The 22,261-nt window shown below is 45.9% G+C and overlaps 2 long non-coding RNA genes across 2 annotated transcripts; one reads left to right on the top strand and one right to left on the bottom strand.

The window, feature by feature from the left end:
* Window positions 1-5,779: 5,779 nt before the first annotated feature.
* On the bottom strand, window positions 5,780-21,709 carry LOC112660284 (uncharacterized). Its single transcript, XR_003136823.3, has 7 exons — window positions 21,545-21,709; window positions 20,194-20,440; window positions 19,943-20,109; window positions 18,994-19,774; window positions 16,293-17,813; window positions 12,367-15,420; window positions 5,780-10,071 (listed from the first exon to the last, which is right to left on the bottom strand). It is a non-coding gene; the product is annotated as an uncharacterized LOC112660284 (long non-coding RNA).
* Window positions 19,473-20,752, top strand: LOC125754060 (uncharacterized). Its single transcript, XR_007407331.1, has 3 exons — window positions 19,473-19,762; window positions 19,946-20,138; window positions 20,626-20,752. It is a non-coding gene; the product is annotated as an uncharacterized LOC125754060 (long non-coding RNA).
* Window positions 21,710-22,261: the final 552 nt, after the last annotated feature.

The following is a 22,261-nucleotide window of genomic DNA, read 5'->3' on the forward strand; positions in this document are numbered from 1 at the left end:
TCCAGCAATCCACGAGTGTCCCTGTTTCCCTGCAGCATCTCCAACAAAGCCTGTTGATAAGTTTTTGGATTTTCGCCAATGTGATGGACGAGAGACAGTATCTCAGGTCTGGTTCTAATTAGCATTTTTATTATGGTAAGTTCAATTGAGCATCTTTTCATGAGTCTAAAGATCATTTGTACACCTTTTGTTGTGAATAACAAAATAGATGTACCCAGTTTTGGATTTTCTTCTCCCTCTCCCTCAACTTTTTGAGCGGAGCCTTGCACTCTTGACAACTGTGTTTGCCCTAAATAGATAATAATGTAAAGAAGAGAAATATTTATTACTGATATATTTTTTTTCCACGCAGCATCCAAGTTTTCCCTTCTTAAAGCATCACAATCTCCCTCTTAGGGAAATGTGCCATTGTGTGGAGACTGCACGGGCCATGTCCTCCTTCCCACACCCAGGCCATGATGGTGGCACACACAAGCTGCCAGGCGTGGCTCCCTGGACTCAGAAACATGGGCAGGTGGCTGCAACGCAGGGATGTCATTCGTCACAAGTAGCAACAGTGTTAGCTCTTCCATCAGCTCGGCTTTAATTTTGCAACCCAACTCTCCTGAGATTGTGATTCCTGCTGGTCCCAAGCCCGCTATTTCTGGCTCTAGGAGAGGCTTCTCCAACCTCCCAGGTAACTACCAGCTTCTGCTTCTGCTACTCAGAATCAGTTTCTGTTGCTAACTCTAATAATCCAGAATCATTCTTTCATTTGGTGACAATTGTTGAGCTCCTACGGATGCATTGTTCAAGGCATGAGCAAGACAACTGTGAACAAAACAGAAAATGTCCTGCCTCCTTGGAGCTTACATTCTGATAGGGGAGACCCACAATGCAGGAAAGAGATAAGGAAGACAGATGGAACATGTTGGGGGGGGGGCAGGGAGGCAAGTGTGTTGGAGAAGGAAGCAGAGAAAGGAACAGGAAGAGGGAGTGGCTTGGCAGCAATTTTAACTGAGGTGGTTGGGGAAGGCTGCCTGAGAAGCTGACAGTTGACTGTAGACTTGTAGGAGCTAAGAATACAAACCATGCAAAACACCTGGGAGAAGAAGCTTCCAGGCTGGCCAACAAAAGACGCACTGGTGCTGAGACAAGATTGTGTGATATATTTGAGGACATCGATGTGCCTAGAGATGTGAGCGGGGGAGGAGGGAGGGAAAAATAGTAAGTGACATCTAGGAGGTGAGGGACGGGTGGGGGGGGCACGGGGGTTGTGCAGTGCCGTCCCTCACATCACTGTAGAGGTTTGGGAGTTTCCTCTGAGGAAGATGGGAGCCATGGAAAGTCCTGAGCAGAGGGACGGTGTGATCAGACTTCTTCAACAACCTCTCTCTGGCTCCAGAGTTTAGACTATAAGAAGCAAGGTAGGGGGGCACCTGGGTGGCTCAGTGGTTGAGTGTTTGCTTTTGGCTCCGGTTGTGATCCTGGGGTCCTGGGATTGAGTCTTGCATTGGGTTTCCCACAGGGAACCTGCTTCTCCCTCTCCCTGTGCCTCTGCCTCTCTCTGTCTCTCATGAATAAATCAATAAAATCTTAAAAAAAAAAAAAAAAAAGAAAGAAAGAAAGAAGAAGAAGAAGAAGCCAAGTGGGCAGGCAGGAAAGCCAGTGAGAAGACAGGAATTATGCACTTTAGCGCAGGGTGGCAGTGGAAGGTGGATACCATAAAAAGATAATTGAAGTTTCTCCCCACCCCACCTGACATTGTCTTATATGCTCTCCGCGGTACAGGTGTGTGCCTGGGGAATTGCTGTACTATGAAACGCACATTTAAATTTCCTACCGCAGACTAGAAGTCCTACTGAGTTCGAAGGAGAAGATATCCCCATGGGTGGTTGGCCTTCAGGCTCTCAATTGTCCTCACAGCAACAGGCAGAGTGATGCTATTGTTATGATGGTACAGAGGAAGAAACGGAGACCTTGGGCTCTAGTGGGGAAATCAGACCAAAAACAAAACAAAACAAAACAAAACAAAACAAAACAAAACAAAACAAAACAAAAAACCCCACAAAAAAATCCACCACCAACAACAGAAAAAACAAAAAACAAAAAAACCAAAACCAAATAAATAAAAAAAACCAGCCAGTTGTCCTAAAAGCCATGAGAAAGGCCAAAATGAGGCTGGGCTAGGAATTGGGAGAGTGAGAAAACCTGAGGTCTGTATTGGAAAGAAATGGAAGGAGTCAGCTAAGAGAAGAATGGAGAGGAGAGAGGTCATAGCAGGCGGTAGGAACAGTGTGTACAAAGGCCCTGGGGCAGGAACGTGCGGCTCCGCCTGAGAAACTAGGGAAGGGGCTTGGATTTTCCTCTAAGCAGCAACCTCTGTTCATCTCCAGTTTCACATACATATGCATGTGCTGCGTTAGCTCCAGTTCAGCTGTTTCATTTTTGGGGGTAGAACATGGAGCTATTTCTTAATTGCTCTATATTTAGCTTTGTTTAAAAATCTATAATTTAAAAACCACTGAGGGTTGGGCTGGTAATTCAGCTTCCATGGTCCATTTACTCTTTGGCCTTGACTGCTGTGAAAGCCCACCAAGGTGACAGCATGTGCCAGTCACGATGGAAGTGTTTGTTAGCAGAACATCTGCTCCCCCAGAGCTGGCCTGGGTCTAGTTGCCAAACCCCAGAGCTAATCCCAGGGCCCCTTGCTTTAGTTTCCTACACAGGGTGGCCAGACAGAGACAGCAGAACAGCTGGGGCCTAGTGGAGGGAGGCAGCGAACGGCATCACGGGCCCTGGGTCATTTCGAGTCTGGGCTGTGCTATTTAGCAACCCTGTCGCTTCCTCAGGGCCTCAGTTTGCTCACCTGTCAAATGGATTGGATGGAACGAGAGGCCCTAGAGCTAGGAGGCATTCTCATTTACTGTCAGGGGGGGCGTCAACTGGCATGCCTTCTCCTAGGGTCATCTGACAATATCACAAATTTAAAAGCACATTCTCTGATGCAGCAGTTCTCGCCCTAAGACTCTTTCTTCCAGATGCACTCACATTTACACGAGTAATCGTGCACGAAGATATTTACATTAGCGCCGTTTGTGATAGCACAGATAGGAAGCAACCTAAATGTCCACCAGTAGGCAACTGGTTATATGAATTGTGGTGCATCCACACAAAGGAGTATAATGCAGCCTTTGGAAAGAGTGAGATAGATCTCAGAGCACCTGGGTGGCTCTGTCAGTTAAGCGTCTACCTTTGGCTCAGGTCATGATCCCAGGGTCCTGGGATCGAGCCCCAGGTCAGGCTCCCTGTTCAGCGGGGAACCTGCTTCTCCCTCACCCTCTGCCCCTCTGCTCTTCCTCCTTGCTCATGCTCTCTCTCTCTCTGTCTCTCAAATAAATAAATACAATTTTTTAAAAAAAGATCTCTATGTAGATAAGCATGATCCCTAAAATATAATTACATCAAATGGTGAATATTGTGTGCATTTGCATTTTTTAAAAAAGTGATGATATAATATACTTGCAAATGCACACAGCATCTCTACAAAAAGAGACACGAGGGACCTGGTAACAGTGGTTGTCCTGGGAACCTGCATGACCGAGTGAAAGGGAGGTTGCCTTTTCATGGTATATTCCCTTCATACGATGTGGAGTTTTCCCCACAGGCATGATTAAATCAATAGATTAAATTAAATTTTAGAATGTTTTAGATGCCTGCAGAACCAGATAGGCAACCTCACTGACCGCAACAGGCTGAGTGTAAAACATCAGGGAGCGGCAGGGACGTTGGTGAACTGGAGTGCTCAAATCTACCCAAAGGGACAGCTGTCACTCAGCCAACTCGACAGCGGCCATGGGACAGGGAGGTCAGGGGCCAGGCGTCAGTGTGGCCAGACCTGACTTCTCAAGAGAAACAGAAATTCACATTTTAATGTGAACTCTTCTGATGCATAAGTGTTCACAACCGATTTACACTCATAAAACCAGACAAAGCACCGCTAGTCTAAAAACTTTGTTCCTGCTTGCATCCAGTTTGTGACTGCTGTATTAGATGACTTTCAAGTGTCCTTTCGACTTCACCCATCCTGTGCCAGGGATACTTGCAGCCGCTGCACATATATTTGCAATGGGTCTGCTTCAGGTTGGTGCAGGTGATTCTTCAGAAGGTGGCCCGGCCAGTAAGACAGCATGATCTCTCCGTGCCAGCAACCCTGGTAAATGGGAAAAGCCTCGGGCTCTAGGAAGCACGGGATGTTCGGCCTGACACATTCGGCCTTGGCTTTCCTCATCTGTGAAATGGGGACAACCATCATCCTGCCCTGCTGGTGTTTGTGAAAATCAAATAAAGAGCTGAGCATAAGGGGCTTTGAAAAATGATGGAGCAGGAGTATGACACTGCTTCAAGGACACAAACCTGGGTGGCCAGTGCCAGGCCTCCGGGTGAATTTCCTTCCTACCCTGCGCTCATGGGTCCTTGGGGAGTTTGCAAGCCCCCAACACCCCTGTCTCCAGAGGAAGTCTAGCGAATCCGATGTCACACACAACCAGAACCCAAACCGCTGCAGCAAGTTCACAGATCCTCAGTGGATGGTGAGACAGGCATGCCACGTTCTAGCACACATCCTCCAGACACGCTAGACTGGAAAGCCTGTTTAATTAAGAACTGGGCTGGAGCCCAGAAAGAAGTTATTTTCTACCACCTGTGAAATGACTTGATACTGAAACAAAACAAAACAAAACAAAACAATGTTCTAATCAGAGTGATATGGAAAACTTGTACAGCAGGACAAAAACTTCTCAACGAATCCCCGCTTTTGCCACCAGTATCAATACCCTTTTATTGTCTACATTTACACAGCGGTGGGTAAAGAAGAGCCTCCTTCAGTGTGGCTGAGGTTCTGAGCTCTGCAAGAAAGATGTGAGAATTGAACGGGCAATAAATAATGTATTAAAAAGCAATTATTTATCTCCTTCCCTCTAATGGCTAGTAGCGGCCTGTTTCCCCTGGAATGAATCTGTTTCCTAGAGTATGGCTCTCAAAAAATAATAATAACAAGAAAGCCAGCCCTTCCACATAAGAAGACTGATTACGGAGGACGCTTTGCCAGGTTCACAGAGGTTGCAAAGCACACGGAAAGGTAATGCGGGTCAGCGCGGAGCAGGGAGGTGATTATCTATTCACACAAGGCTCCCCTGAACAATCCGGGAAGAGAAGCCTCAAAGACACACTTGAAAGATGATGTGAAGGGGGAAACGATCAGCCGTGTCTCCCCAATTATGGGACTGGTGCAAGTCTGAAGAGAGAGCTCTTTGTATAAAACACTGGAACGCAAACCCACACCTGAGCCTGCAAGCCCCCCGCGCAGCCGGATCGAGCGCGTCTGCTCTGCAGCAGGAGCTCGAGGGGGAAGTGACGCTACACTTCACATCACTAATGAATTCGCAGCCCGGCATCTGAGAGCCTCTCATCTCCCCTGCCTGTCTCTCCTCGCCTCCTGTCCAGCCAGCCTCAGGAGGATCAGAGCAAGGAGCTGTTGTCTGTTGAGTGCCAGGCTCTGGGAGCTTGCAGACATTCTCTCTTTCCGACCTCAAATCCGCCAAACTGAAGAGGAAATGGAGATGCTTGTTTGGAAACAGAAACAACTGCAGGATTTGAACCCAGGACTGGCTACCGCCAATACCCAAATTCATCCTACTGAGAAAACCTCCTGGGCTTCTAACTGTTTAGGGGAAAGAAAAAAAAAAAAGGTGTAAGTCCTCAGCCTTGGCATTCAAGGTCTCAACCCACCTGTCCCTTCTCATATCTGCCAGCAGCTCCACTTCAGCACAGCTTTCCCATTTAAACCACTTCTGGAATGTTCCTTGAACCACCTTGCAAATGCCCTTTACCTGGGATCCTCTGTCCTCATCCCTCCTCTCTTAATTTGCTCATGGTCTGCCACGGCTCTGGGAACAGAGAGCTTCTCATCTCCCCTGTCTGGTCCTGTGGCTTACCGTGCCCCCTCTCCCACCCCATGCTTCACAGAGCATATCTGGAGCCACAGCCCATGTTTCCCATAGTATTTGTTCAGCAACCACACTCGGCCCAGAAGAAATGGCTGGATTCTAGCTCTACTATTGGCAAACTTTGTGATGTTCGGTGAGTGAGGCAATGCTTCCTGGTCTCACTTTCTTCATTCTGATGGAGCTAACTAACGATCCTTGTCCTGCTAACAAAGCTTTTGGTGGAAAGGCTGGGGTGGGACGGACAATGAAACAATGAATTGCAAACAGTGTTTAAACAATGAATTGCAAACAGTGTTTAAATCTTGTCGGAGAAGTTGTGTTATTGTTAATATTTACATGTTTTGAATTTTCCTCCATCACATCCGGGCCTTCAAATGTTCCCAGGGAAAGGATGTAGGAGAAAAGTATGCTCTCGATTTTTATAGATGGGAAAACAGGAACCTATAAAGGTGGAGTGATTGACTTTCGGAAGAAACAGAAATAGAAACAGAGCGCCGAGAGGGTCTTTAACATCCTAACTTCTTGTTTTTTCATTAGATTATAGGGTCTTGTTAACAGACCTCTGTTCTTATTCCCAGAGAAATAGTAATTTTAATAACTCAAATCCAACACTCTTTTAGTGAGTAGTTACTTTGCTCCAGAAGGAGATTTGAAGGCCTGGTCTGGCTCCAGGAACATTCATTTATTAGTTTTAGCCCAAGAAACGGAGCCACAGTGTGAGCTTAGGGAGGAGGCAGGATAGACCAGTGGTTGGGCATGTGGGCCACATGCCCCTTCATCCTGTTGCACCCCTAACCAGCTGGTTACCAGCTGTTGGTTACCTGCTCTTTGTCTCAGTTTCCTTATTTGTTTAAGGGCACCTCTGAAGTCTTAATACTCATAAAGTGCATAGAACAAAGCCTAGCATCAGCCAAGAGTTAATAAATCCTACTGTTCATTTGCCCGACAAATATTTGCTCAGTGCCCCCGGTGTACCAGGCTTTGTCTTAAGCACTGTGCATCTAGCAGGGGGCCAAAACAAAATCCCTGCCCTCATGGGGCTTCTAGTCACATAGGGAGGCAGGTAATAAATACATAAGTAATTCTGTTAGCTTTTCTTAGTAATCATCATTTTATAGATTGTGACATTCTTCATTCGATTTTATTGGCAGAGAATATGAACACTTACTGGATCATTGATTTTAAATTTCTACATGACTTGGTTTCTAAAGATCCCAATTTTATTGTCCATGTCTTGTCCCCAGTCACTCACTGGAAAGCAAATGCCCAGGAGACCACAGTTCTACTATAGCAGGGAACTAAAACCAGTTTGGTGTTCAGACACTAAATGGTAGAAACTCAGGCAGGGTTTGCTTAAATTAGGGCTTGCAAACTCAAATGTTTGCTGAGGTCGAGTAAGTCACATAAAAAAAAAAAAGGCAGCTGGCTGAAACTGAGACTGGGAGGTCCCCATCACATGGGGAAGTGGACCCAGTGCAACCAGAATTTTCTGGAACAATCCAGTAGTTTTGTATAAAATTTCCTGATTTTTGTTTAGAGGCCACAAATTCACCTTTAAGATGAAACTGTGGAACTGGACCCAGTGTGGATGGAACGAAACTCTTCTGCAGGCCAAGTTCAGCCTGAGAACCACCAATCTGCAAAGATCCTTGGTTCATATCACTGTGCGTAACTTTCAGCTTTGCCCGAAACTGCCCTCCCTTTGGAAGACACTGCAGTTGTCTTCCTATTGTCTGTCTCTCTTCCTGGCATCATCATCTGTGACAGCGTCCTTGGAAGAGGATCTGGTGTGACGGGAGAGCCTGCGCCGACTCCGCTCCAGCGCTCCAAGCAAGCCTGCTTTACAGCGGGCCTTGGAGTCCATCTGAGTGTGGGGGGAGTAACCAGTCCCTGCTCTTCCAACTTGAGTAATCACTGACTCTCTGTACTTTCCATCTTTCTGGGGATGTTTGCTTTCCTTGCATATTAATGTGTCCCTCAGCAGAACGCTTGAGTCCAAAAAGGGAGCAAGTGTGGGGAGTAGCAGGAACATACAGACGCATTCATAGTCCGTCTGGCATAACACAGATGAAACCGGAACCCCTCTGGTCTCCTCCGCTTACCCCAGACATCCCGGAGACTTTGGCTCTTTGTTTCCCGAAGACTACAGGATTAGAGGAACTGGTCGCCCTGGCCCAGGATACAATCAGCCGTGCGGCTGAGTGGGGCTCAATCCTGCACCACTGATGAGTGACTGGCAGAGAATTCGCGACCAACCCTACATGTGAGTGTGAGTGCGTCTTTATTCCTGTGTTCTCAGAGCCAACTAAGGCAGCTTTGAATCGTAACAAGCTTTTCAGGGCTTTGGGCTCTGGCCTTCACCAAATGGAATTCAGAGGGGATGAGTTTACATTTTCAGTTGCCTGGATTTCAAAGAAGCCCTTCAAGTAAACACACACATCTCCACCGCCTTCTAAGGTAGAGATTCTGAATGTTGACAGTGCTTCAGGAGCACCTGGACGGCCTGAGGACACAGGTTTCTGGCTCCCCTGCCCCCTTGAGATTTGGGATCAGAAGTCTAGGAGAGGGCCCAAGAAACACATTTCTGGCAAGTTCTGGAGGTGATGCCAATGCTGCTGGTCTGGGGACCACAACTTCAAGAACCACTGTTGTAAGGAATTAGCAAACAGATTTCTAAAGAGTCAAGAATGCATGCTCTCTCTCTCTCTTTTTTTTTTAAAGATTTTATTTAATCTTTAAATAAAGAGAGAGCCAGAGACACAGGCAAAGGAGAAGCAGGCTCCATGCAGGGAGCCCAACGTGGGACTTGATCCCAGGTCTCCAGGATCAGGCCCTGGGCCAAAGGCGGCGCTAAACTGCCGAGCCACCCGGGCTGCCCTCTTTTTTTTTTTTTTTTTTTTTTTTAAGATTTTATTTATTTATTTGAGAGAGCACACAGGTAGGCAGAGCAGAGCAGCAGCAGGCAGAAGGAAGAGAAGCAGGCTCCCCACTGTGCGGAGCCCCCCCCCCCCCCCAGATGCAGGGCTGGATCCCAAGACCCTGGGATCATGATCTGAGCTGAAGGCAGACATTTAACCCACTGAACCACCCAGGCTCCCCAGGAATGCATGCTCTTAAAATACAGGTTGCTTTGAATGATATTGAGAAGCTTCCAGTCTGGTGGACATGGAATCAGGACATCTGGTTTCCAACCCTGACCTTGCGTTACCAGATCTGTGACCTTGGGCAAAACACTTGCCTTCTCCGAATCTCAGGCTCCCTCCTGCCCACCCTCCATTCCCATGGGGAGCTGAGAATAATTCCAGCCCTCCTTCTCGAACAAGGGTGTGGGGAGATGCCAGTGACATCAGGCATGCATGGGCTCAAGACCCTTCATGCAGGCATGAGGGAATCCTATTGAGATTGTAAATCCTGGGTGGGGGAGGGCTTGTTTTCCAGGCTGTTCATGTCTTTCTGATGTGTGGGTCCTCTGCCCGAAGTCTTTTAAGGTGAAAGACCCTCAGAATTTGAGATCAAAAGGTTCATTTTCATGACAAATGAAACTTTGTGGAGAAAAAAAATCACTGTGACTTTCTCAGTCTCCAAGAACCCGTCCCAGCCTGAGAAATGGGCTCACTGACAGAAGTAGGCAAAGCTCTCAAAATAATGGCAACTCATAGATGTTCTTAACAGACTGCATTCCTGCTCATGTGGCAGGGGGTTTGTTTTAAACATTATGTTCAAGAAAAGATCGTTGAGTCGAAAAATAATTCAGCATCAAGGAAGAGCTTAATTAAGCCAAGACAATAAGCAGATGTTAAAATCATGGAGCACACTATGGGGTCTCTTCAAAATGGCTGGGATTTGACTCACCAAGCACGTCTCGGAGCTTCTTCTCCAGCACAATGGACAGAAGCTCTCCCATAATCAGCTCTTGATTTCTTTCTTGATTATAAACAGACATTTCTTTTCCCTGTTGGCTCAGCCCACATCCGTGCTGGGCAACACTAGAATATTTTCTCTTACATCTCCAGGCTCTTTTGCAACATCAGACCCGAAGGCTGTGCTGAGTTGGCAGTTGGGTGTCTGGCAGTCTGACCAGGGGCTGCAAAGGGTAACAGCAGATGTGAAGGTGCAACCTAGAGCCATGAGATAAGTTGAACGTCCCACTTCCTGCTCCTAAGTCCCAGGATCTTTCAAACCAGTTTGTGGCTTCACTGGCCCATTGATTTCAAGTGTTCTGTGTGACTAATATGGGCCATGTAGGAAAAAAATCTATAGCCAGACTGATTACAAGTTTCCTACTATCCTTCAATTCTCAGCTGTGGAGTGGGTAATTTAATTACAGCAAAGAGGAAAAGAATGTGAAATGATCCCTGCTTTGTGTTCTCCTGCCACCAATAGCTCCACACTGACAGTGTCAGCTGTTCCTTTAATCAAAGGTTAGTGGTGTGACATTGCATGTTAGGAGTGAGCCCAAAGACTTCCCCAGGGACTGGATGGAAGTTGAGGTGGAAAGAACTGACTTGGAATCCTGATATCATGGCATGCTCCAGTCAGGAGGATGTTTGCAGACCACTGGGTCCAACTTCCTTATTTTATAGATAGGGAAACGGAGATCCCAAAATGGGGAAGGACATGTCCAAGTTCACTTGGGTTTTAGTGGTAGGATCATAGAACTAAAAATCAGAGCTGGAAGGGCTTCAAGGTCATCCAGCCAATCTTCCCATTCAATAGGTACCCGCAGGGGCTGGAATTCCCCTCTGCTGCTGGAATGTTTCCTGTGATAGGGCACTCACTGCTTTCAGGGGCATCTCATTTCCTTTTCCGATAGCTGGAAGCATTGGAAAAATCACTATTTTATTTGTCTTCCTGTGGTTTCCTAGTTCTATCCTAGGGGACACATGAATAAATCTCAATCTTTCCTTTAATTGCCAGGCCTGTGGATATTCGAGGCCATCTATCATGTTTTCTATAAATCTCTTTTCTTGTCTAGGACAAGCATCCCTTATGCCTCCTGAGATTCACTGTCCATTTCTCTCACCACTCAATCGCTCTGCTCACATTTATCCACGTCCCTCTTAAAAGTACGATGCCTCAAACTGAATACAACCTTCCTGTGGTCTAATTAACATGATTATGTCCTTTGTTCTAAAGACTTCACACCTATTAATTCATCCTAAGATCACAGTGACTGCTTTCAAGAATAAATCATTTAGGGCTCTTTGGTTGTAAGTGATGAAAATGCAATTCTAAGCAGCTTAAATAAAAGTGGGAATTTAATGGTTCACATAACCACAGAATCAGGAGTTGAACTTCAGGTATGGATGGATCCAGGGGCTCAGGCAACATTCACCTGAGGTACGTATCTCTGTAAGTCTGGCTCGGCTTTTCCAATTATTGGCTCCATTTCCAGGCAAGATAAATGCTAGTCACACTGTCCTAGTCCCTTGGACCTGCTGTAACAATATGCCACAGACCAAGTAGTTTTATAAACAACAGAAATTCATTTTTTCACAATTCTGGAGGTGGGAAGTCTGACATCAGAGTGCCAGCATGGTAGGGCGATCACTGTTTTCCAGGTTGTAGACTTCTCATTGTGTCTTCACATGGTTGAAGGGGCTGGGGAACTCTCAGGACTGCCTTTTATGCGAAACTAACCGTGTTCACGAGGCCTCCACCCACATGGCTTAAGTCCCTCCTGAAGGCCCCACCTCCTAATAGCACCATCTGTGAGCGTTAGGATTCTAATGTATGAATTTTAGGAGATCACTTTCAGCACAGGACATACCAAACCTAAATTTTCAAAGTTCCCAATACATGGGAATAAAAGAGAACAGGCCTCCGGATGAGTTTGTTAGGGCTGCCATACAAGGTACCATACTCTGAGTGGCTAAAACAACAGAAATTGATGGCCTTATGGTTCTGGAATCCAGAAGTCTGAGATCAAAATGTTGCCTGGATTAGTTCTGTAGAAAAATTTTTCCCCAGCCCTTCTAGGTTCTTTTGGCTGGTCTATTAATTAAATTGACATAAGACAGATTAACAGGGAAAAAACTAATTTAATTACCTATTTATGGGAGCCCCAGAAGAATATGAGAGCCTCAGGCCTAATTGAGGCTAAGATTGCCATTCTGGGCTAAGGAGAAGGGGACTGGGGTCTGGGACTTCAAAGAGGAGGGAGACAATTCACAGGAAGATGGAAAGAGTAAATGTTTGGTAAGCAAATGTCTGCCATGCCACGTAGAGACCACGGGACCCAGGCTTTGCCAGGCTTCCCCACAGCTTCCCATACTTAGACTGTATTTTTGGTAGTTATCTGTGGTGATAGTCTCCTTCTGGAACAGGTCCCTTAGTAAAATCTTTTAGGCAGTTAAGGGGGCGGGGTAAAAGCTCTCACTTAGTCTCTTGGGCCTTGATTGACTTCAGCTCTCAGTAATCCCCATGCCAAAGTGGCACATCTTGGAGATGCTCTTTCTGAACCCCTTCAGTTCCTCCTGAGGGCCATGAGGAAGAATTGGTTCCAGGTTCTCACTGAGGTTCTGATGATTTGCTGGCAATCTCTGGTGTTTGTTGACTCACAGAACCATCATTCTAATGTCTTCATTTAGGGTTCTCTCTATCCATATCTGTTTGTGTCCAAATTTCCTCTTTGTATGAGGATGCCAGCCATATTGGATTAGGGGTCCACCATAATGGATTAGAGTCCACCTTACTCCAATATGACCTCATCTTAACTAATCCCATCTGCAGCAACCCTAGGCCCAAATAAGGGCACATTCTGAGGAGTACTGGCAGTTAGGACTTCAAAATATGAATTTGGGGGCTGGGGGGCACACAGTTCTATCCTTAGCAAACTTTTTTCATGACAGTATGACCAAGGACTCTCAAGGTTGCAATTCATGGATTTCTAATGAATCACACACCCATGCCTGAACTAATTCATCTCTGTGATGCCAGGATGGAGACATGCCCTTCCCCAGAGCCAGAGGTGAAGCCAACAGAACCCAAACCACAGGGGCTGAAAGCCAGGGAGGGGAGGTGCTCAAGGATAATGGAGATGCCCTCAGAAGAAGTACGAATGGACGCCAGACACACGAAACCGGTGGACATAGAGTGCATGAGAAAAACCGAGCAAGCCTAGAAGCCAGGGCCTGGGCAGCAGCTGAGGCTCCAGAAATAGGCAACTTAAAGGATGGGCTTGACTTTATCCCATTAGAAAGAAATTGTGTGTGTCATGAGTCAAAATGGGAAGCTGAGCCGCCAGACTGGTTTTGGTTCTTACATGGCATCATGGAAGTGGGGCTGGTTCTTGGTAGCTTTGTGTTTTGCATTCGTTTCTTTTCATATTGGAAGATTAAAACAATAGCTTCTGGTGATCATCGCACATATTATTGATTAAAATCCTTGCCCGAAGACCTTCCATCTCACTTTTCAGCCTGGTGTGATTTACTTTTCTTTTTACTCCCTGTAACATATGATTAACGCTGATCTCCTGAGTCCCGGTGAGATGAAGCTGGGTGTCAGGTACGATTTGTCAGCTTGGAAGTATAGATTATTTTATGTTTCTCGAACTTTGTGGCCAAGGGAACACAGCTCTTGATTGTTAAATCCATCCACACTTTCCCCTGGGCTATGAAATGCCAGAAACATTAAATAGCCCACTTAATGCATAACCTCATTCTGTATGCTTGACTATTTTGTTTTTAATTTTTCTTCCCTTTCCCGGCTGCTCACATGAAATGGGATCAAAGAAAAAAATTATCCTCACTGGATTTTGTTAAAATATTAATAGGTTAGGGTTGACTGGCTAAATTGAATATCTTTGCTGATCTCACTTGCATGTTTAACTTGTGCTTAGGAAAATATGTTTCCTAGGTGATAACCTTTTATGTACCAGCCTGACTTCATTGAAATGCATAGAGATAAAAATATGTCACGCTCAGCGGCTATGCTATTCTTGTGTGGCACTGTGATTATTCAGATGGTAATTGACCCCCACCTGTAGACAGCTCCTATTCTGTAGTCAATCATTTCATTTGATGTTAAAATATGTGAAAGTACAATTATATAATTTACATTACAAATCATGCTGAATGCCAGGGGTCTCTGAACCGCTGACAAATGCAAAGGAACCGGGGATTGGGGGAGAGAACCCTGGTCAATAAATGAAGTGAATTACACTGGGCAAAGGGTTCAACTTTTCTTATTTGTGTCCACAACAAGAGCTTTTGTCCATGTGTCATTGAAAGAGTAGCTATGGTCTTCTCTCTGCACCATAAATGGCAGCCTTTTAGAGGCCTTTCTAAGGATGTCTCCCCCTTTTCTGGCAAAGAATCGCTTCTCCCATTAGGTAGAGAAATGAGGGCTTGCCCAGGCCTGGGGGGAAAGCAGATCTATTAAAAGGAAGAAGGCGTCAGGTCTGGGAGGTTAAGGTGGATCCTTGGTGGAGAACCCAGCATAGGCATTTACACAAAGCTTGTAAATGAGCCTTGCATGTTTCCAAACCCCAGATCTTGGCCATCAAACTTGACACTTGCATTACTATTATTGGGAGTCATGGCCATTATTTATCTAGCATTTAATATGTGCCCAGCACCGCGTTAAACATTTCAGATACATTATCTAGGCAACCCTCACAACACAGCCACATGAAGTAGTAGATCTGCCATCAGTACCCTTTTCCAATGAAGAGAATGGGCACTGTGGTTACAGGGCTTGCCCAGGGTTAGATGAGGAAGATGGAGTTAGATGGAGGAAGAGCAGGTGGTGGCAGAGCCAGGCTGGGTGACTACCCTGCTCTTCTGGATCAGGCATCTGATGCCTAAGTGACCACGCAGGACTGAGAAGGTGCACAGGACACGGTCTCTAACTCGTCCGGGCTTAGAGGAGGGCAGGCAGGTCCAGGTGGTAATGGGGATCCTTGGTGGGGGGTGATCCAAGTAGGGAACTCACCAACCATAGAGTTTCCATGTCCACCTTGTCCACCGATGGGAAGCAGAAAGCCAACATGAGTCCTGCTCAAGACTTCCTAAGGAACTAGCCTTTGAGAACTCCTGTAGGCCAGGAGAGAATGCATGGCTATTTCTCTTGTGGGTACATAATACTTCCTGCATTGGAGTCACCCAAAGCCAGATTCTTGCTCTTTCTTCTGTTGCATTCCAAAGCAGCTGGGCTCTGTAGTCCCTGAGGCCTCTGGCTTCCAGAGCAGGTGCTGTCCTGATCCAGGCACGTGAAAGAAAAAGCTCCATTTCCCCCCACAAAGTGATTTTGGGCTCCTAGAGCTGGGTTGGTTTCTGATGTGGACACCTGATCCTTGAAATGTGCCGGGAATACTGCCCTGTTGGCTAAGAACCACAGGTTTGCTTCCAGTGCCTCTCCCGTAGGCGTGAGCCAGCTTCTGAGCAACCTCTCCTGGCAGTCCTCAGGAAGAGTACATTTCCGAGTACATCACCTGGAGCAGATGCTCAACATCAGATAGTTGCCTTCATGATTTTTACACCCTATCCTCCTATACTCTTAATCACCAAGAATAATTGCAAAAAGCACAGAGTCTGCAGACAAACACCTGGGTTCAAATCCCTGCTCTGCCATCTGCTGGCTATGAGATCTAGGATAAACAACCTTCTGTTTGCCTCGGTTTCCTCATTTGTAGTGAAATGAACAATAATGCCTGCCATATACATCACAAAAATTAAGAGTTAAAACGTAAAGCACTTGGAAATGAAAAGCCTGATTGATACATAGGAAGAGTACATGTGAAGTGTTAAATAAATTTGCGTTTTTTTTTTTTTTTCTTAAATCAGGCTGGTCTTTTTCACCCAATTTTATAGGCAACCTAAATTTATTTCCTTTTTTTTTTTTTTTTTCAGTAGGCTCCATGCCCAGTGCCAGGCTCAACTCACAACTGTGAGATCAAGACCGGAGCTGAGATCAAGAGCTGGGTACTCAACAGAATGAGACCCCCAGGAGTCCCTTATTTCTTATCATCTTAAAAAAAAATGTAGGGCAGCCCGGGTGGCCCAGAGGTTTAGCGCCGCCTTCAGCCCAGGGCCTGATCCTGGAGACCAGGGATAGACTCCCATGTCGGACTCCCTGCTTCTCCCTCTGCCTGTGTCTCTGCCTCTCTCTCTCTCTCTCTTTGTCTCTCATGAATAAATACATAAAATCTTAAAAAAAATGTAATTGCTAAATATTGTTTTAAACTCTGTTCTCGGACCCCCAGTGGACTGGCCACTGCATTCTGGGGAGCACCCCCTGCAAAGAGTCAAGTTCAAACCCCTTGGCCTGGCAATCAAAATCCCCCACAGCTCGTCCTCCACTCACCTTTGCCCATTGGCTCCCACTGACGACTCACCACGTACCTTGTGGCCTGTTGATGGATGTACTTAAAAGACACAGAGTTGTTTTATTATTTTGTCCAGAGGCAGCGCAGCGTAGCGGTGAAGGACGCAGGTCTAGGGGCGAATGGCCCAGGTTTGAACTCCAGCCTCTGTGCCATCTTGGCTGAGCAATAGCATTACTCACCCCCCGGGTCTCAGCCGTTCCCATTTGCAAAATGGGGACAAGTGTTAGAATCTACCCCAGTAGAGAGGTTAAAAGCATTAAATGAGCTACTTCGTGAAAGTACCTAGTTCAGGGCTCTGCCAAAGCGAGTGCACCCGAAGTGTGAGCTAAGCCAGTCTTTGGTAGTTTGGTCACATTTCTATGTTTAATAAAAGCCCTTAAGCCTGCGTAATGGCCCAAAGAATGCAGCCTGGACCCCCCTGCCTGGGCTCTAGCAGAGCTATTTGAGGAGCTCGCCCCAAAGCCCTTTCTCCCCGCCGGGACTGCTCAGCAGACGGCCAGGACGGCGAGCTGGCTGCGCTGGGAACCGGCCGTTCCTCCTTTCAATCAGACATCCCGGCAACAGAAATCGCCCCTCCGTGAATGAGCCAGACGCTCTGGCCAGGGAAAATTTCCCAGGCACTTTCCGGAGACTCATTTTGAAAGTGAATTGAGACATTATCTTTAATTAAAGTGGCAATCTGCCCCCCATGACTTTCCCATCCCTAGATGCTCAGATGACGGCTTCGTGTTTTGTCCCTTCCCTGCCTTCTCTCTCTCCTTTTAATTTCAAACCCATCAGCAGGCCAGTTTACTAAATTGGTTTTAATGGAAATTTAGCCAGCATGAATAATAATGAAATGTAAAATTATTCCTTAGCTAATGAACAGCCAGCGGCTTTGGGGTTAATCGTTTGCTTCTGGTGTCAGCTTATTTATATTGAAATAGAATTGTAATAGGATTCCAAACTAAAACTGTTTCATCTTCTTGATCATCGCTTACCTTAGGGTTTATTCTTTATCATTAACCATTGTTCAGTAATCGCTCCCACTCTGGATCTACTTGTGAATTAATTAATTACCTACCTAAACTTGAGTGGTATTTTCTTTGATAGAAAACTTATCTCATTTTACCTTAGCATTGTGCTTTTATTCCAAAGCTCTCCATAGGCACAGAATTATCTTCTTCACTGATCTTGACACCAACTGGTCGTCTTGATCAGTGGGGAATCAAGGGGTTCTCATGGCTTCTGGCTGTCCCCACAGATGCTCTCAGCTGCCTCCCAACAGAGGGCTAAGACTATTTCTAGAAACCCATTTTCCTTTTTTAAGACTCAGGTCCCCTTTTAAAGAGGTGTGGGGATAGATCACTAGAGCAATGTTTGTTAAGCCTGTGGAGGTTGTTCAGGAGTTATTGCCGAGGGACATTGGTGGGCCAGGGGTCAGTCACTCATTTGGGGGAGAACTAGCCATCCAAGAAGTTTTTTCTTTTACAGATAGGTTTTCTGACTTGAGTTTTTATCTGGAAAAACAAAAAGAGCAAAAGGTGAAAGGGTTAGTTGCACTATTTAAAAAAAAAAAAAAAAGTTTAGCCTATGGGCCAGATTGATAGTTCCCAAATTTGGCTACATCGAAATCACAGGTGCAAAAATTTCTTGGATATTACACCAAAAGCACAGGCAGCAAAAGGAAAAAAATAAATTGGACCATCAAACTTAAAAGCTTCTTTGCATCAAAAGACACAATCACCAGAGTGAACAGGCACCCCTCAGAATGCGACTGCAATCGTATGTCTAATAAGGGATTAATATCCAGAAAGTATAAAGAACTCCCACAACTCAACAACAGAAACCCAAACAACCAATTAAAAAATGCACAAAGGACTTGAAGAGATATTTCTCTGAAGAAGATACAGAGAGGCCCAAACAAGCACATGGAAAGATGCTCCACACCTCTTGTCGTGCGGGGAAATGCAAATTAAAACCACAGTGAGATACCACTTCACACCTACCCACCTACCTCAAAGAACAATGATAAAGACTGGAGGACAAAATACATGGGAAATAGCACAATGAAACATTAAATAAATTATGAAGACGTCAGTTAGTTCACCGGACACAAATTGAGCACCTGCTGTATGCCAATAAGGTGCTCCGTGCTGGTGCTCATGGTTATAGGGACCACGTCCTACCAGTGAGCTTGCAGGAGGGTTTGGGAGGGAAGGTGAAATGGTAATAAAAGATGAAAATGTTTAAGAGCAGATTGCTATCTGTCTGATGACAGGTATTTATTTTGGGTTGTTCTTAATTTTTCTTCATTTAAGAAAGACCAGGAGGGGCGCCTGGGTGGCTCACTCGGTTAAGTATCTGCCCTCTGCCTTCCGCTTGGATCCTGTTCCCGGGGTCCTGGGATTGAGCCCGCATCTGGGCTCTCTGCTCAGCAGGGAGCTTGCTTCTCCCTATCTCTCTGCTTCTCCCTTTGCTTGTGCTCTCACTCTCTGTCAAATAAATAAAAATCTTAAAAAAAAAAAAAAGAAAGACTAGGATATTAAAGAAAAAAAAAACACCCCAAACTACCCTATTTAAGACTGTGTCTAATTCTTAAAACACCTGGAAGTGGATTGAGCACTGGCCACCTAGATTTGGCTTGTTTCTGTTACACTCATCTGGAATTCACTAGAAGACCAAACCAAAGCACTTTACCCAGAGGCCCTCAGCGCAAGGCAAAATGAGGCTGGACTATCCAAGCAGAGGTCAGGACCAGCCCTCAGCCAAGCTGCCAAGCATTATGAGATGTAGTGTCAGGATCTGAAGGGGTCCTTGGTGTCTGGTTCACCCATTTCATTCTGTAGCCAGGGAATCTGTGGCCCTGAGAGGGGAAGATCCCCAAGCATGTTGCCACACAAGGGAGTGAGATCACCATAGTCTAATTGTCTGCTCATCTGTCTTCACACCATCGCCCACCACACCCTACGGAGCATCTCTCCCCTCATGGGGGCTCCTGCCTCCCCCGTTCTCAGCTGACCTCCCATCCAGTCCTTGTTAGAACTTCCTTCCCCTTAATCCTGCTCCTTACAACTGTTAGAGATGATTAAAGAACACAATTTGGGTGATACAAACAGACTTTATTTAACATGAACTGGGCAGTCTCGGCTCCCGAGGGTTTGGGTGAACTGCCAAGCAGAGCGGAAAGCAGGAAGCTCGGGTAGGATCAAGAGTAAAGAACGAAGAGAAGGACAGAAAATGAACGAGGGACAAACAAAGTTAAGCACAGAGCGCAGAGCTGGTTTGGCGTCGGGGGGCTGGCTGACTGGATCTGCCGTGTTTCCGGTCAAGTGGAACACTCACGGGGACGTGCAGGCTGTGTAAGCCTCGGGTCGCTGCTGCGGCCCCTGGGCAGAAGCGACTCCATCTTGGGCCTGGAGATTTCTTTCCACACAACCGCTTGCTCATTCTGAGGTCACACTGAAGGGTAAGCCGTGCCCTGGGGTGAGGTGGGGGGGACATTGTAGACCGGCTGGAAGGGCTTTGCCGGCTGGGACCCGTGATTTCCTCCAGCGTCCCAGCAAGGCAGCCCCTGCCCTCCCCCACGACGCACTGGGCCATGGCCAACCCTCAGCCTGAGGCCTGAGCACCTGCTGACCAAACTTACCAGGTACTCAGGGTCGTCCACCACACTTCCCCAAGGGGTGTCCTTGGAAACTCCGATTCAGCAGATGCCATGTGGAAGCCGGACTGTCTGCTTGCCCCAGCGCCCGGGTGATCTTAGACGTTGTCTAGCTGAATCAATTTATCTTGCCCTTCCCTTCCTCTGCGTAACTTGCAGCCAAGAAAATTGAGCCCCAAAGGTAAGGAAGAAGTAATATTTTCAAGTGTGTAAAACTTGTTCTAGGACCCACCTACCTTTTAAGAACTAATTTATTCTTCTGTTCCAAAGCTTTGAGGAAGACCATAGGAGGATAATCATCTCTCTGTCGCTCACAACCTTGACAGTTGGATGGCTCTTTCTCGTGTCTCTCCTCCGGGACAAGCGTTATCATTTTCCTTTGGCAACAACTCCCTAGTCGCCCCACCCACAAGTCCTCTTCTAAAAACACCCCCCAGTGTCAGTTCGCAGGGAGGAGTAACAGGGCCTGGGAACAGATCACTCCTAAAATTATAAACGAAAAACATCAGCTCTAAATATATCATCCATGATGAGCCTTCTATTTTTAGTCCATTGTTGTATGGCTTGATATCCAGGAGCTATTGGTGTGCTAAGCTTTGCTGAAATTAGACTGCAGATATTAAAAGCAATTAATGTTCCTCTCTGTAGTTTTATTTATTTATTTCCAGGTTTCACAAAGCAATTACTTAAGAGGCCTTCAGAAGAAATCCCGGGAATCATTTTCAATCAGCAGAATGAAAATGTTGCCTTTTGTGATTTGGCAAATAAACGACGTGTAGAAATAACTCCCTTCTATGCCGCTGTGTACTATTCATTAAGGGCTAATTGCTGTGGTCTCTAAATGAAATATGGCAAACTGTGCCACTTCTGTGCCAGTTTGTTTAAAATCTGCAAAGCTTTATTATTAATACTATTTAATTATGAGAATGTCAGCCACGCGGAATTCCAAACCCATACTTTCCCTTCATCATTAGCAACAGGGCAAAAATGAAACACTTTCAACAATGAAGGGTTCATATTTCAAGCTTATACAGTAGCTGCTAAAAGGCTATACTCAGAAAATCAATTTTATTAAAGTCCTCCGAGCACTAAAGGGACTTGCATGCAACTAAGCAATTTTAAAAACATGTCCAGGAGCCGCGACTTTTTGATTCATGTTTTTAGCGGGATTATTTTGAACTATTTTCAATATTGTCTCCTTACACTGGGGTCAGGAGTGATCTGGGGAAGGGGCAAGCGGGGCAAAAGGGACGTGTCCTCACAATTTCTCCCTGCCTCAATTTCCATCAGACACGGGGATCTATGGAACAGGGTATCTAGAAGAGAGAGACTAGGGGAGGAAGGACAGGGAGGGAAGGGCGACAACATCTTTCATTTTATTTATTTAATTTTTTCATTTTAAACTCAAGAAAACAGTATCTAACTATGGATCTCAGCCACAGCTTTACCAGCTTGGGCATGGAAGCCTGCTCAAGACCTTCCCAGCTAGGCAAGTTCTGCTAACCATTCCAAAAAGGTTGTGTTTTGTTCAAATTCCTCCACTGGCAATTCATTTACGGCCTTCCCACAATCATCAACGCTACTTACTTTTATCTCTGAACTCTTCTCTTGGTGATTTGTGTGTCTTGTCTACTCAAAAAGGTTGTGAGCGTTTTGAGGGCAGAGACCACGGATCCATCGTCTTAGAACCAGGAAGCCAACCAACTCTTTCCCTAAGCAAGCACTTTCATCTTTAATTACTATTTGTCTAGTTGCCTGTGTCTCTTCTCCCCAACCTTTTTTGCAAACCCTTTAGTAAGATGCAGCTTACGTCACCAGAGTGTTCAGAATAGTGCTTGGCACATGGCAGGTGCTCAACATATGTTGGCTGAATCCACTGGTGTATTAATAAGCAATGGCTCCATCTCTGTGGCTCTCATGTAGTGTGGCCTGGGGCTTTTGTTTTAGTAGGTACACAATGATTTCTTTCTGTATTATTATTTTAGTGTTTTAATATCATGTAGCATTTTAGTATTATTGTTTTCAGACTCATTGGCAGGGCAACACGGGAACTCCAATCAGACAGCTTGGGTCTGAATCCAGGGGATGCCTATTTGCAGCCATGTTATCTCCCTGAGGTGGATTATTGATGTCTCTAAGGCAAGAACTGGGCCTTCCCAGTTTCTCTTCTGGTTTAGAAGAGTGGTAAAGAACTAGGGTCTTGCCATCATATAGGCCTTCATTTGAAGAAGGATTTCATTCTGTATGCCTTGTGTGACCTTGGGCTACTCCCCTCATCCTTCTAGGCTTTTATTGCTTTCTGTG

This window comes from Canis lupus, chromosome 2 (genome assembly GCF_003254725.2).
Source record: "Canis lupus dingo isolate Sandy chromosome 2, ASM325472v2, whole genome shotgun sequence".
Taxonomy (NCBI): Eukaryota; Metazoa; Chordata; class Mammalia; order Carnivora; family Canidae; genus Canis; species Canis lupus.